Genomic DNA, 16,919 nt, shown 5'->3' with positions numbered 1-16,919 from the left:
AGCCAGAGTTTTCTGTGCAAACTGAAACAGGCGTTGCAAGAATCAGATTCACTTTGGACGAGTCTTCACATTCCAAGTCATCATTGCATTAGGCAGCACAATTCCATCTCTGGTTGATGGGCAGAAAAAGTGGGCAGCTTGCCAGGTAGACGTTTCCATGACTCCCAGCCCCCAAAGGTGATGCGTTTTTCAGCTAATTCAATGAAGAGTGGGCTGAACTTTGGGTCTAAACGAGACAATAGCTGCCTTCGCAGTATCAGCAGAATGGTTGATGGGAATGCACTCTACATTTGGCAGAGAATCATGTGACCTTACGACTGAGATTTTGTGATGGTGCCAACGGAGACTTGGAAAGCAGCAACCGTCCTGACTTTTTTCTTCTTTTCTAGCATGGCTCAGAAAATGGTGGATCTTAATACTTGACTTTAGCCAGACTCAGCAAGCGACTGAGCTTTGAAGCACAACTTCGCCTTTATTCTGGGTTTTTGGCAGGCCACCAGGAGGCTGTCCCTTTCACGCCTGATAAATTCTGCTGCTTATCTCTAAATAGGAAAAAAAAAAAAAAGAAAAATATAAACAGAATATTGAGGCATAACAAGTGAATCCTAAAATTGTATGTGCTTTTTGTTTTTTGGCTTTTTTTACTGCTGATTTTTTTAAACGTTAATACCCTTTTTGCTTGCTGAAGAATCCAAGTACTTTTTTTTTTTTTTTTTTGGTTTATAATGAACAGGCATTTGAACAGGGCAAACAGGACGGCCGCAGCAGTGAGCATGAGATCATTGCAGCCGTGTAGCAAACTGGCACCCTGCCTTCTCACCCTTTTGGTTCAGGAGACAAACGTGTGCAATCCTCATTTCTAAAGTCAGCTCAGCCTGGAAGGATTCCTGGTCTCTCCCACCTTCTACCATTCTGCTGCCAGGGACAGCAAGGATTGGTGCAGCTTCTGCGCAGTGCTTTGTGCCTGGAATACCGAGAAGGAAGAAAAAGAAGACAAGCACCCTGGTCCTTTTCTCCAAGAAATAACAGGAGCCCTGAAGAAAAAAAAAATATCTGAGTTTGTCCTACTCCATGCAACAGTGCTGAAAAAAAATGAGACGCTCCTGCTTAAAAACAAAAACAAAAACAAACAAACAAAAATCCAAACCAAAACAAACCAAAAAAATGCAAACATTGGCTTATATACCTACAGAGACATCGGGCTTTGTAAAGCAGCTTTGTAAGGCAACATAACCAAATGAGCCTTCCTTATTTTTATTATTTCAAAAATATGGCATAATTAGCAATATATTGCACTTGGTGAAATCGCACCTTTCATATCAGGTATAACTTTTTTTGTTGTTTCTTTTTAAGCCTACTCTTAGATAAAAGGGGATCCTTGAACTTTCAATGTACTCTTGTTTAGCTCATCACCCACTTTCCTCTTATTAACTTTTTCCTTTTGCTCTCTTGTTCTAATCCTGATTAGAATAGAAACTTAAGTAAAAATAGAAAAATGTCTATGGAAAAGACGGTACATGTTTTTATTTTGGTTATACATTGAAGTTTGGAAAGACATTAATATGTTATCTGTGCTTTTCGTGTACGGTATTAGTTTTTGCTATCTAAGAGAAGTGAGCGTTTAGTCCTAGTTGTTTAAAGAAACTAAATCTTTTATTTGTTGTGACTCATAATTTGAAATGTGAAAGAAGAAACTTTTTGAACTTCTAAAAAAGGGTCATATTAGAAGATACATTAAACTGCTGAGAGATAAAATTAGTTTGGGGGAAGTTGTATTTAAATTATTTACCAGGATTTCAGTATAACCGAAGTAAGGATGAAAAGATCATGTTCTCAGTTGCTAAGTAGAAAAGAAGCTTGTTCCACAATAATACTCTCTTTTAAAATATATTTTAAAAGAAGCATTTGTCTTAGGGCAGTTACAGAGAGTGTTGGAAATATCCATTAAGTGTTTTAGTGGAGAAAGTACATACAAACTTGTTTTAAGTTTAAAGCAATGATTGGCTCAGCAGATAAAGGCATTGCATTCTAATTATTTTGTCTATTTGTAGGAGTAAATTGCTAAGCAATTTAAGCATTTTATAACAAAACCCAGTTTTGTCTGGTTCAATGGGAAGGGATAAGCAGATGTATTCCACCTATTTTAATTTTGATTAAAACTCTTTCTAAACATGCTTAAAAATTGTTAAAAAGAGAGTGCTTCTTAAAAATACAGCGTATATAAATGAAGACTATAATTTGCAGGTTAAGAATTGATGCTATAATATTCTCCATGAAAAGAATAAACTTTGAGCAAACTGTTGTGCTTTTAAAATCATATTTTATCAAATTGAGAATATGTGAACAAAGAGAAAATATCATAGAACTGATGAGTTCTATCTCCTTTTTTGTTATTCTACGAAGAATTATGGGAAATTACAATTACCCTATATACTGATAACATTCAAATAAAACGTTTTATTAAGTTTATCCGTTATTGTTCACTAATTATTTAAAAAATAGCTCTTGTTCCTTTATGCTGCCTCAGCTAATGGAACATCAACTTTCACAGGCTTAATTAACATTTATAAACCTGTTTTCATGTTTCAAGATCCTTTAGTTGAAAAACATTATTTTAAATGTTATTTTTAGGAGCCATTAATCTCTACACTCTTAATTATCTTATTAAGCTCCATGCCAAATCCAAATCTCTTTTCAGCTTTCACTAGTTCATTGTGCAAAACCTAGTCGCTTCTTTAACAGCTATGCCTCCTTTCACTTTCAAAACTGTTACTGTGAAAACAACACCAACCAAAATGAACGCGTAAATGCAAACTATGAAACCACATTATATGTCATATGAGTAGCCTTGGGTGGGGCTCTAGGAGTCTTCCAAGCCTTTAAAAAAAATACTTTAAAAGGTTTTGCCCATTTTGATATTGTGTTTTCTTCTCGATCATCTACCGTCATTCCCACCATCCAGCCAGATGATCCTCCTAGACAGCAGTTGTCTGATATTTCTCCTTTTGTGGTTGTTCTAGGGAAAAACTTAAAATGGATATGAGAAGTGAAGAAAGTGATCATAGGAGAAAATCATCTCAGGTAAAAACAAAAAGCAAAAGAGCAATTAACATTTAATATTTTTAAAGCAAAAAACAATGTTGACTGTGTTTAGTTATAAGAATTCGTTTCATATTCTATATGGATCTAGCTGTTGGAATTTTCATTGATGGCTTGAGAATTTATACTATTACCGACCTTTGTGACAAATTTTTGTCTGAGTTTATGATCAATGTGCAGTTCGAATCCCTTGGAATTATGTATCTATATATCCATTCATATATCTATATATCCATTCATGTAATGGTTGAATAGAAAGTAATTTAGAAAAAGAAAATATGTGTTTTTTTCATTTGTCACACCATATAAAGGAAGTGAAATCTGAAGGGAGGGAATAAAGTTGTGCTTTTTCGAAAAAATGACCTAATAAGAGAGAATGAAACCAAAATATACATTCTTATAGTTATGATAAAACCCAAAACAAATGCTGCTTTTTATTTCACATTAAAGTTTAGGAATATATGTTAAGATATTTTTAGTATAATTGAATGCAGTTATGACTGTTAATTTTTTACTATAGTTTTTAACAAGTATGGGAATAATTAGAAAATAAATAATGGCAAAAAAATTACATAGACCAAATTATCTCTATAAAGTCTATAAAACACATCTTATTTTATTTCAAAACATGCAAAAACACTAATTTTTATGTAGTATTACTACTTTTCACAGTAAAGATATAATTTAGAAATGCTAAATATTGTGGATATGAGTGAAACGATTGCTGATTGTACAACTTGCAGTTTTGTTGTTGTTGAGCTTAAAATCTTAAAAAACGTATATGTGGCTGGCTTTATGTTTATTCTTTGTGTGCTTGCTTATTGCCTGGTGGTTTAAATTTTTTTTTTATAACAATTTAATTTTGCCCAACCTGTTGACCGGGTGAGTTGTAAGTAGCAATATATCATGTTTTAAGACTATCTTTTTTAAAAAAATAAATTTAAATATATTGTGTTTAAGAGGCAAGCTATATCCTCTTTTATGCAGTAGGTCTGGAGTATAAGTTGTAGTAGTGGTAACACTGCTAATAGTAATAATGCTGTTAATATGTCATTAATTTTAGTTTTCTGATAATTATCCAAATATTGTTAATTTCAGTATTATTCCAACTACAGACGTATATGTATACATTTAAGACTTTTTAGTGACTTCCTGTGTTCTCTGCCTAGTCAACAAGATCTGACTTGTTTTATGAGAAAGTTATAATGTTCCCCATTCCTTGAAACCACTAACGGAGGTTTTATAAAAGAGTTAAAACAAGCACAGTCTGACTCTTACACAATTAGCTTAATAGTTAATTTGGTCTTAATTATAGGCTGGTAATACTACATTCATGCTTCACAATTACATAATTCATACATGCATGTATGGATCCTTTCTTTTTCCTTTTAAAACTCATTATTAATTAGAATAGTCCAAATCCAAAATATTCACTATTAAAACAAAAGTAATCTGTGAAAAATATTTCCGTACACTATTCTTTAAATTCTCATGTATATAAACCTGTATTTAGTGTAGAATATTTATGAAGGCCTTTAACTGGGACTATGTATACTAAGAACATTAACATTAAACATATTTATAGTAAGGATCAATATTAATATTTTCATCTAATTTCATCAGATATTTACAACAAATCCTGCATTAATAGGGAGCCCAAGTGAGATGTTGCCCATTGGCATAAACCCGTAGATCCGATCTTGTGGTGAAATGGACTGCGCAAGCTCGCTTCTATGGGTCTGTGTCAGTGTGGTAATCTAACAAAAGGCTATAGACAAATGCTGTTAAATAATATTTCAGTCAAACTCCTGTTAAACTTCAGTTGATTACTTTTGAAGTATTTATATTTTCCTTTGTTTTTCATGTATACATTAACCCTCATCGGTCTTTAGAGGCAAGCTTCAATTGTCGACCCCTAGGAAGGGTTTATAGCATAGCCATTCAAGTTGGAATCCAAGTACAGTAAATTATGTAAGAGACTTGAATTTTTTTTTGTAACAAGGTTTGAAACAAGATCTGAATAGATCCTGTTTGGAAACTCAAGTTCACATGACAGTGGTTAGTACACCTCATCAACTTCAATAAGAAAATTAAAGGCTGTAACTGGATTTATGTATTACTATTGAGCTGATTTCTCTTGAAAAATAAAGTTGAATGCTATTGGCTTTTAATATTACTAATTGCTAGTAGAACTATATGCCAGGGGAGATGTCAGAGGACATTTTGTATGACCTGTGCTGGAAACCCAAGAGGTTAGGATAGTCCTAGTAGACACATATTAAGTCTATTGGTGAAATGTTAGAATATTATATCTACATCCTTGCCAAGCCCTTAGGTGTATGGCCGCCATATTTGGAAGAGCTGACTGAAGATATGATAAGGAGTTTGAAGCAACATTGGAAGCTGTGTGCATCCGGGTTGAGGTAGTAGGTTGTATGGTTTAGAGTTACACCCTGGGAGTTAACTGTACAACCTTCTAGCTTTCCTTGGAGCACACTTGAGCCATCGAGGAATTCTTCACCACTTTTATCTTATTGAGCCAATTTCTGTGCAAGAAGGTAATGTGTCATGAGTATTTTGGATAATCAATTTGAGCCTTTCTTACATTACAATGATCCTTTCATCCCTAAGTACTAGATTATTCCATTTGCATCTACTTATAAACATTGGCAAGCTGGTATTTTTAATAGGTTGTTACTCTATGAGCAAACATTTTTAAGAACTGGTGAGTAGTGACTTAAACTGCATTGATATTTCAACTTTTCAGTCACGGATTCACAAAATTTGGCTCTTAATTTTGCAAACTGGTCATTGGTCTTTTTCTCTATTTTTATTGGCTACTCAGACACTAAAGTCAAAAAACAAAAGTCTTCTAGTGTCAGTGTTTTAATAGCACATTATCTGAGTCTTTCTTATGACACATCACTTTCTCCCTTATGTTATGGTTATCTATGTGCTTGTTTATTTTTTTTTCCAGTATATACTAGACTGTAAGCCCCTTGAGGGCAAAGTCCATGCCTTATCTTTCATTGTATCCCCTACAGTGCTTTACACATAAGATCTAAATATTTATTGGATGAATGAATGGAGTTTAAGATCTCACCCTGTGATGAGTTTCTATTGAATATTTGAATGAATTACAACAGTAGTCACAAATTTGAGTATTGTTTGTTGGTCCTAAAATTTGCCTAAATTTAATTCCCACACTGCTCTGCATCAGTAATATACTTGTTTTTTTACTGTGTTGAGTGTGCCCATTCATCCTAGACATACAATTTAAAACTTAGGATTGCTTTTTCTCTAGAATAAAAAGAATAAAGCAAATTCATTTTTACTCATAAGTTCATTATAGTTTATAACCCTAAATTTAGATTATGTGTATTTCTTTTGAATTTTTAAACCCTTTGATTTCTAGTGAATGGTTTTTCTTTCAACATCATTTTTATAAACCAGCTTTTGCTATTTTGTATACTTCCCTTGTCTTCTACCCTTTATTTTTGTACAGCCACATGTGTTGAATAAACCAGAAACAACTAAACCAGAAACATGTCAAGAAATTAATGATAAATATATGAAGTATAATTGAGGATTGGATCACATTTTTGTTTGAAGGGAAGGCACTTAAAATAGTCTGTCTGTACAAAGCAAATGGTCTCTTTGGAGAACAGGAACTTGCCATCAGTCTTAGTGGCATCGAATGGTGTAGTTTATATAAAGAGGCTAGTTTATATAGATCATCTTACAGTCACAGAATTAAATAGTTACAGATATTGGAACTTTAAACCCTAAGTATGGAACATTGAATACATTAGAAAAGATTTTAGATACATATATATGTTAAGAACCATAAGATCCTGACAGTGTGGTGATGAGCTTCCTATGGAACACTCTGACATCCAGACTATCTCAGAATCTAGAATTTACCACCAGTGGTGAAGAATGAACTTTTGAATCACCAATGGGAAGAACACAGGAGCCTTAGAAAGCTGAATACCAATGATTTCAAGCAAAATTATCTGATTCATAAGCAGAAGTTAAAGACTAGTAGTCTCTAAGAAAGGGAGTTCCAAGGACTAATCAAGGGATAATGAACGAGAGGTGAGAGACATAGACAAGAGAGTAAGAGGCAGAGAAAATGAAGAGCTGAGAAGGAAAGTACTCCTAGCAAACAGAAACAATGTTGTGTGTAATGGTTGCCGTTCTACACAAAGGTGGAAGAAACAAAACAACTGAGTGGTAAACAATTATATCTTTGTAAATAGTTTAGTCTTTGAGAATCTATAGTCCCTTTCTTCTCTGACGTGTGTGTGTGTGTGTGTGTGTGTATGTGTGTGTGTGTTCAAATACTCTTGTGTACAAATTTGGAGACCAAGTCAGTGTCATTGATGGCCAAATAGAATACTATTGTCAAGAAATGCCTGTTTCCGTGTGTGCAATAGAGTGAAGTATACCACAGAAATCAACTGTGATATGCGGTTTAAGGATAAACTTATGAAAATAATATGACAAATGCATAGAATTGTGGTCTCTTATTTACCCTATCTAAGGGGAGCTGGTATTATAGAAGAATAGCTGAAAAATTACAAAGATGTAGCTGTGATCAAAAACGTTAGTCATGTGAAGTCATAATAATTCTGAAAGGCAGAGGATACAATTAGCATCAATGCAGAAAATAAAAACTCCTCTGTAGGGTGAGAATACTACATGGAATGTTCTTTCACTAGTAATTATTATAAATTTGTTCTCCCAGCTATGGGTTTTTTTTAACTTACTACATTTTTATGAAAAAAAAATGGCAGATGACAAATACACAAATTGATAGGATTATCTTAAAGAAACCACAATTTGGGACCACTGCTGGTGTCAATATCTAGAAATAGTTAAATTACGTCTAATACGCCATGGGGGAAATAATATACATTTAGTGAGCTAGCATTCAATGAGGGAAAACTATGCAGATTGAATAATTCCTGTAATAATTTAAGTGGTCAAAATTTTACTATATAGCAAGGTTTCCACATTTTGTAACAAAAGAAGTATGAAAATTCAAGAAACAATTGAATATCAGTGAATTATACTTTACCAATATCTCTCTTGATATTTTGAGACTTGCATACATATCTTTATGTTCATAGTAGCTGATTTCCTTTAAATGCTTTGTGGAATGAAGCAAGAAGAAGTTAGAAGCACAGAAGCAGGGAGGAAGAAAGAAAGGGAAAGGAAAAACAACTGCAAAGCAATTGATTGGACCATACTAGAGAAGGCTAATTTAGTTCATAATACTGGTTCATGTTAATATTCTCCTATTGGTTCTTATTCATATTAGTTCAGTGAACTAGGAGGGAATCAGATAAGGTATTTGGCAGTTGGACTGAGCCTTCTTGGAAAAAATCCAGCAGTACATGGACTATGCTATTACAATAAATGAGTCACTTTCTGTAAATAATCATTTTGTTTCTCTTGTTCCCTGTTATCAAATGCTGACTCACAAGCATAGGTGATTCCCCAAGATTCCCCAAATGATGTGATACAGGATTCTGCCACCCTGAACATTATTTCATACCCATACCTAGCTTCTCTTCCACAAAATATAGGGATAATTCTTGAGGTCACTGATCTTGACTATACTCATGGCGGCTCCCTAAAAGACCTATAGGGAATGCCTATGAAAGACCATTAGGTGAAGGTTCTGACACACCAAAAAAACATTGATCTCTTACTTGCTTCCTAATTGCCACCATCCACTACTACTTCCAAACAAACCTGCTACCTATTAATGGCATGTTCGTCAGATTCGTGTATATCACTTCTTCATCCCCAAAGCCTATACGCTTTCTCTAAGGACCTTCTCAATTTTGAATCCTCATAGTCTTTGCAACTTTTATTGCCACAGAGTTTTCTCTAACTTCTATGAGTAGTAAGTACAAGTTCCCAAGGAGACCGTGACTTACCTTTGTACTTCCTGCAGTGTATAACCGTTTTTTAAACTTGAGTTGAACTTCAGATCATTTATGAACAATGGTGAGAACATATGCACACCTTAGAATAAACTATGTTTGGGCAGTAAAGTCCTGTGTTATCTGAGATATTTCTAGACACTTCGGAATCTATCATTATGGGCTAAGGAGGAGTTTTTTTGTCTTTTCTTAACACTGTCTGTAGATCTAATTGAGCCTGTGATATACCATCTGAAGGTGATTTATGAAACTCGCCACTCTGTATTAATAAGCCCAACCCCCTTGTGTGCAGAAATATCTGGCTTTTCAAAACTCTCAACTCCTTCCCCTAGGGCTCTGCATATAGAATGAAATCTTTGGTGAATGAACAAAAATTTTTTAAAATGAAACAAAAACATTACATGATATAGTGGAGCAATTCTATATTTAGGTGGACTTCAAGCTTTTTAAGTTTAGAATTTAAGAGACATTAGGAATATCACTTTTAACTTTGGGCAAGTCTGCTTGATGGTAGTTCTTGATTTTCAAGTTGGCATCATGTCGCACGTGCATTCGTGTTTAACTTCTCTCTCCTGTATGTGGTATGTGTGAGTTAAATAAACTACCCTTGTTTCTCTCCTCTATCTGCTCCCTCTTAAATCCCTGTTCTGTTTCTCTTCACTCTAAACTGCTGGAACACTTACTTGGCCCCAATCATATTCAGCCTTGTGTTTCCCTTTACTTTTTTTATGTTCAGGTAGTACATAGTGAAGTTATTTTGTAAGTTGTGTAATTCATGTGTACTTTTACTTAATAGGAACTTAAATAGTGCCTGATTGAAATTAAAAATAGAATCTAGATTTATACATGATAATAACCTTAGAGATCAATAGCACATTTTCCAGATGACCAAACTGAGGGCCAGAATATTTAATGATTTTGTCAGAGCCAATCTACCAGTAATGGATACAGCCTAGATTTCTATCCAGGTCAATGATCTATGCAAGAGGATATGTTTTATGCTTGCTATCAGTAGATTTTTAGGTAGCATCATAAAACAAATTTTAATTAATTGATTGAAATAAGATAAAGTTTTATTTTTGAAAGACTACAAATAACACAGTAATTTATCTGCAGACTCAAATATGATAGATACATAATTAATATCATTTAAAATGAACTCTGTATTCATTTTATTTGTTTTTTTTCTTTTCACGTAGAAGTGCACTCTTATTTTTCTAGGCATAGAGAAAAAATTATCTACCTTCTAGTTTCACTATGGCATTTCCCCTCCTTCCAGAACTCTTCTCCAGGGCAGAGGACTATGGCCTAGCAGTTAATTGTGTCTCTCAAGTAAAAAAGGGAAGAACTGTGAATTGGTAAACCTGTTAGCATTAGGGTGCTTGGAAGAATAAAAGTTAATATGAAATAGTAGCCATAACTAAGTCCACCTTCAGAGGTCAATTGCCTATATCCCCCATAAGATATGCAAGGTCTCATTATGTAAAATAGTGTTACCAGGGATCATGAACTTAAATAGCATCAGGGTCTCGGCAGTATAGTGAGCCCAGACTGGAGACAGGAGGAAGTACTAGGGACTGCGGTAGACCAAAGAAGACATACTCACTTTCAATATATTTCAAAATGACTTCAGTCAATCTAAATTTGGATCCCAAGGGCAGCCAGTTTTCCATCTTTGATATGAAGGCATCACATAGCAAAGCAAAATTGCAAAAAATCTGCTCTTTTAATGAACCTAACAGCATCTTTTCTTGCACTTGACCTAGATAATTGGGAATATCTATGATACTTTTAAGTAATTCTAAGGTGTATAAAAAAAGATAGATTCTTACACACTTCTATGCTGATGAAGTTATTTTAGTTAGACACATATAATCCATAACAGTCTAAATATTTCCTTGAATTTAGTTGACTAATGAAAAATATTTACTGATAAAGCAACAACTACCAATTGCAATATTAGTTTGATGCTATTTTAACGAAAGAAATGTAGTAGTGGGGCGCCTGGGTGGCTTAGTTGGTTAAGCATCCAGCTCTTGATTTTGGCTCAGGTCATGATCTCAGGGTCATGGGATCCAGCTCCTGCATCGGGATCTACCCCTCCCCCTGCTTGTACGTTCCCTCTCTCCCTCAATAAAATCTTAACAACAACAAAAAAAAATGTAGTAGCGACTGTAGTAGTCCAGTAGAACTATGTAGTTTTAGGTTTCCACTTGTATCTGAATCTCAATGTGCAAAACAATCAAATCCTTATACTTCTTATTTCTCAAGTAATTGATGCTATAAATAGATGAATAGATACCATTTTGAAGTCAGAGAAAAAAGGTTAAATAGAGTGAATACAATTAAAGTTCAAGGGTTCTCATCTCTATATAATGTCTTAGACTTGGGCAACTGAGTAGAGCTCAAGAATAAAGTAACTGGTATTGTTGTTAATTATATTTTATTGTGTGATAATTAAAAGAGCAGTTATGCATACATCTGGAATTAGATCAGGTTCCTGTCCATACATTTTTCAATATAATTTAATACAATGAACTTAAATGTGGCAAATAGAAATGACACAACCAATTATGAAAACACTGAGTTTAGAGTAATGAAGAAGACTCGTGTTTGCAAGGTTGCTATATGTAGTAGAAACCTTCCTATTTAATACAATTGGGATCAGCAGTTGATAACACAACTATTTTTAAAGAAATGGATTTTAAAAATTAACACATACATACAATACACATTTTGCTTAAATTTAAAAACTTGATTATATATTTTCCAGTATTTTTATGTAAGCCAAGAACTATTTTTGAGCTTGGATTGGTGATCAGGACTTAGTCATCTCTTTTTTTCTTTTCTTTTCTTTTTTTTTAAATTAATCTCAAAATGCATCATCTTGATTTCTAATTTCAGTTGTTTCACAAATGTCTTTAAGTGCAAATCTATTACAAAGAAATCTGAGAGCAGAATACTACTTTCTTTATGATTATTTCTAATCTTTTAAAGTTGTCTTATGTCCAACTCTCTAGCATTTTTAAAGTGACTGAATTTTAGAAAGTCTTTCCAAAATGTTCAGGTTTAGAACACCTCTCATTCTTTTTACACTCATATGTAAGTTGCTTTATATAATATTTAACTAAATTATACCATTTCATATTAACCTAACTGGCTTAAACTGATTTGAGAACAAACATAACAGACTTCTTGCAAGCAGACAAATCACTTGATGGAAGCAGAAATATTTGCATGTTCTAGAACTTCCTGAGGTGATGGAAGTGTTCTCTACAAAGTCCAAAATGGTAACCACTAGCCACATGCAGCTGTTGAGCATATGAAATGTGGCTAGTGTGACTAAAGAATTTTAAGGTTAGTTAATTTTAGTTAATTAAAATTTAAATAGCTACATGTGGCTAGTAGCTAATGTATCAGACAGTGAAGTTCTGGAAAGTAGCACACTTGCATTTGGCCTGCTGGAGCATCTGTGGAAAACGTCAGATAATCTATGAAGTGGTAAAGGGTTAAGAGTACTTCCTCTGTAGCTGAATTAAGATTTAAGGGAAGAATAGCTTGGGAAACTCAGATTGATTTGGGATTCATTTTTGCTTTGTTTTATTGTTTTTTATTTGTTTGTTTATTTTGCCCCAGCAGTATAGATTATAGATTTAATTTGATGGGGTTTAAAAATTTATACAGAAGAAGGAAAGCCAAGCCATTAGAAACTATAGAGGTTTGCAACTCTTTCTGAAGCATTCGATCAACACAAACCTAATTGGAAAGTAAGCAACATCACTTGTTGCAGAGGCAAAGCAAAAACAAAAATGTGCTCTTAATTTAGGATCATGGATCCACAGGAGACATAGGATGAACTTGTTGAGTCTCTGAGCCCTTTGAAAAAATGTATAACACTTTAAAGGTATGTGGTTGTGCTTATTTTTCTAAGGAAAGAGTCCCAGCTCTTCTCAGCTTACCATAGCAGTCCATGATTTCCTGAAAAAGTTAACAATAACTTTGTTGGGTTACTGTTTAACGCTTTTTGATGCCAGAAATTAATTAAATAGTAAACTCATAGAATTGAGGCCTTTTCTTACAAACATTGTAAACCCGTGTTTCTATCCATCCAACCACATATATATTTCAAATCATATTTGTAATTAAATATGTAAAATTTTAATTAAACATTGCACAACATATAATTTATAAGCATTTTAATTAAGATTATATGTATAATTAATTGGCTAAACCTTGGAACATAGTTAAAAAAAGAAAGAGATTAGCAAAATTTCTTGGAGGGATTCAATAAAATTGGATAGCTAAAATCACTGTCATATTAAATGTGAACATTCAGCTGTAAATTATTGGAAAAATCATAAAAATATAGATTAAACCATCTCTCAGTTTATTATATCAGTGCATTTGCAAATGTTCTTGCTTATGAATGACCAGGTCCATTAAAGTGGTGCATTATGGTACAATTTCTGAAACACGAAAAGACTGTCACCAGTCCCATACTCAATAAAAGGGCATGAAAATATGGGGAAAATTAGAAAATTGAACTTTTAAAAATTAAGGTATTTATGTTTTAATATGTTTTAATGTGTTTCCCTTTCTGACCGGTATTTTTGTTTAATGCATCAATCACTGGTCCAAACACGTCAAGTAGGACGGACTCTACTGTAATAGTATTAGTCCTCTTCTAAAAGTGAGAAAACTTGTCAAGGGTTTCTGTTATTTTCTGCAACCACATAAATAGTAAATCCTAGGACTGAAATGTGTCTTAACCAAAGGAGTTGATTTCAACTACTTTGTTCTAATGCCTTCTATGACAAAGGCTCATCAATCTGAAAGCCGTAGGTAGGTACCCACAGTAGAAGTTTGAAAGTAAGATTTACTCCACAACTGTCTAGAATGAAAACTACAGCTACACTTGTTGAACTGGCCAGCCTTTCTGTTTCTTCCAGAGATTTCCTGGACCAGTGTTTCTTTCAGCATGGAAATCCACATGACTAAAGTTCAATGGGTTCTTTTCTGTTTGATTTTTTAAAACATCGAATAGCATAAGGTGGCCATAAAAACAGCAAATATATTCACTTCTAATGGGAATTTATCAGCTCCGTGTGGTAAAATGTTTATTTAATGATTAAGAGAAACGCTGAACGGCATCTCTCTATTACGTAAAAGATTACTTCTGTTTTTAAAGTCAGTATTTCAAAAATGGGAGTACAATAAACCATACAGACTACTCGAGATTAGCTGATTAGTATTTGGAAAGGATCTAACATCATTCCTTACATAATCTAGGAACTCGGAGAAGACCTTGTTTTTCTTTCCCCCTCCTCTAAAAATATTAGCTTGACACTTGCTTAGTATTCCCTACCTTACTCTGAGTTTTAAGACCTCTTAGAACAGTGGTTCTCAAACTTATCACTCAAGGACCTGCAGGGGGGAGGGAATGTGGGGTAGGAGGTGGGTGTAGTTTGAAAAAGTTCTCAGTGTTATTCAGATTTTCCATCTGCATAGGCACCCATTCCAATAGGCATCCATTATGTGGTAAGATTTCAGAGGCTTCAGAAAGGTCACCCCTGCTCCAAAATAGCTTGGTCTTTCATTGCACATTGAACTTGCAACACAGTCATGGACGATTCCTTCCTCCCCAGTAATAAGGGAATTGAACTCCAGCCCTGGAGTCAGATACACGGGAATTTATAACAAGTCTTGAGTCAACCACTACTACAAAAGCTGACCTTTTCATCTGGGCTCTGTGATCTCCATCTGTAAGGTAAAAATTACGATACCAGTACTGCAAGATTTTTGCAAAGGCGAAAAGATTACATGTATATGGCATTTAGCAGGCATGGTACCTAGCAGATAATAGGAGTTGAAAGAATATAATTATTATAACCGTCATTGCCATATGAAATGGTACAGTGTACTGTTTACTTATTAAAGGTCCCACATGTCCAGAGCTGTGGAATTTACATGGGCAGAGCCAGCCACAGGAAACACTGGGAGGTGGTTATTTTCTCTGAGACCACTCCCTGGATTCCTGATCATAGTGGCTTTGCTGCCTGCACTTCTTTCGAATATATCACGTTTCAAATATTCTCCTTGTCAGGTCATGGTAGACAAGAAGTCTCACCTCTTCCTTCTGACATTATAGTCCCTTACATACATCTGAAGTTAATTCTTTTCCTGCTTATATCATTCATACTTTGTAAACATATGCAATTTCTCACTACTGTGGATATACAAATGATAAAATTCTTTTTTTTTTTTAAAGATTTTATTTATTTATTCAACAGAGATAGAGACAGCCAGCGAGAGAGGGAACAGAAGCAGGGGGAGTGGGAGAGGAAGAAGCAGGCTCATAGCGGAAGAGCCTGATGTGGGGCTCCATCCCATAACGCCAGGATCACGCCCTGAGCCGAAGGCAGACGCTTAACCGCTGTGCCACCCAGGCGCCCCAAATGATAAAATTCTTAAGAGCCTTATTGGTTTTCCCATCTGTAAAATAGGGGTAACAATCCCTTCTTGTTGCATTTCTCTTTAGTACCTCTGTCTCTCTTGCTGTGACTCTCTGTCGTTCTCTCCTCCTCTTTTCTCTTCTCTGTTTTGTGTAAGTAGATCCTGCTTATATTTTTATTGCTTAATTCTCTGCATAATGTCTGTTTCCATTAGTACACATAAATCACTTTTTAATATCTAGCCAAGTGCCAAAAGTAAGAACATTATATTTACTAGATAAATGAATGAATTATTGAATTAATTAAATCGATGAGAGTGGCTAGAGAAAAATAGACTTTAGCTCTTATGAAACTGGAAGGTATTAGCTACAGTGTAATTAAAATACTCATTGTTGGCCTATCTTGGTCATCATCTTGGTCAGGTGTTGCCATTGGAAGCTAGGTCAGTCCTGTAATTTCTTCCTAACACATTCCTTTCTTATAAAGCCAATCATTTCAGTCTGAGCCAGTGCATATGCACCATGCCTGTGGGATAAGATTGATGACATTAAATGTTTCTCACAGAAAACTGGGTGGGTCTCTGTTTCATGATTAAATTATTTTTATTTTTTAATCTGTAGAAACTAAATTCAGTCTGCCACACTAGCTAGTGCAAGCACATTCAGTAATTTGATTGCAACTTATTTTCATTTTGGGTAATAGGAAGAGTTTATTTTTTATTTTTTAATTTTTGGGTGGGAAAGGAGAGGTTGCTTTATTCAGGAAGCCGGCAACCTGAGAAGATGGTTCTCAAAGACCATTTTCTAGATAGGAGGTACCTGAACTGGGCTCAAAAGTTGGTGAGGTTTTGAACTTGATTCTCTGTCCCTCTTTTCTGCAGGCTAGATACAGTTCTTTGTCAGGGTATTGGAGAGTTTCTCACGGCAAGATAACTTCCAGAAAGGAAGCAACATAGGCATCGAAAGTTCCATGGTATCATGCATCTAGGGCCTCAAACGCATTAACCAGGGCTCTGATCCTGTCCTGCCAATCTAAGGAAAGGCCGGAGAGGCCGCACCCCATTCCTGGGTCCGGGATAAGGGCCTAAATACCCTCCAGGAAGCAGCATCTTTACCTGCTTGGCCCTAAGCACCTATTATTCCTTTTGTGTCAGTGATTTCAGGAGCTGAGATAGTGAACTTGCCCCTTTTCAAATGCTGATTATTTTACTGATGGCTTTGAAAGTGCTGTGGCCTTCAGAGTAGATCTGGGATTTGGTGGGTGGTTGTTGGGTGTAGGGAAGGTAGACCTTCTTTGCTTAGATAGTTTCATTATAAAGCATGGGTTTTAGAGATACAGAACTGCCAGACTGAGCAATAAAAATATGGGATGCTCAATTAAATTTGAATTTTAAGAACACAATGAATAATTT

At 34.7% G+C, this 16,919-nt stretch overlaps 1 long non-coding RNA gene across 2 annotated transcripts in view; it reads left to right on the top strand.

Annotated features, from left to right (window-relative positions):
• LOC117801555 overlaps positions 1 to 16,919 on the top strand; it is a 472,624-nt gene that overhangs the window by 292,442 nt on the left and 163,263 nt on the right. The window contains exon 5 of one of the 2 annotated variants that reach the window (XR_004624197.1): positions 3,021 to 3,081. This is a non-coding gene — a long non-coding RNA (uncharacterized LOC117801555). Of the gene's footprint in view, positions 1 to 3,020; positions 5,493 to 16,919 lie in introns of those variants that run through there. The other variant, XR_004624196.1, reaches the window with a different exon arrangement.

This window comes from Ailuropoda melanoleuca, chromosome 1, assembly GCF_002007445.2.
Source record: "Ailuropoda melanoleuca isolate Jingjing chromosome 1, ASM200744v2, whole genome shotgun sequence".
Classification (NCBI taxonomy): Eukaryota; Metazoa; Chordata; class Mammalia; order Carnivora; family Ursidae; genus Ailuropoda; species Ailuropoda melanoleuca.
This window is presented reverse-complemented; position numbering and strand designations above follow the sequence as displayed.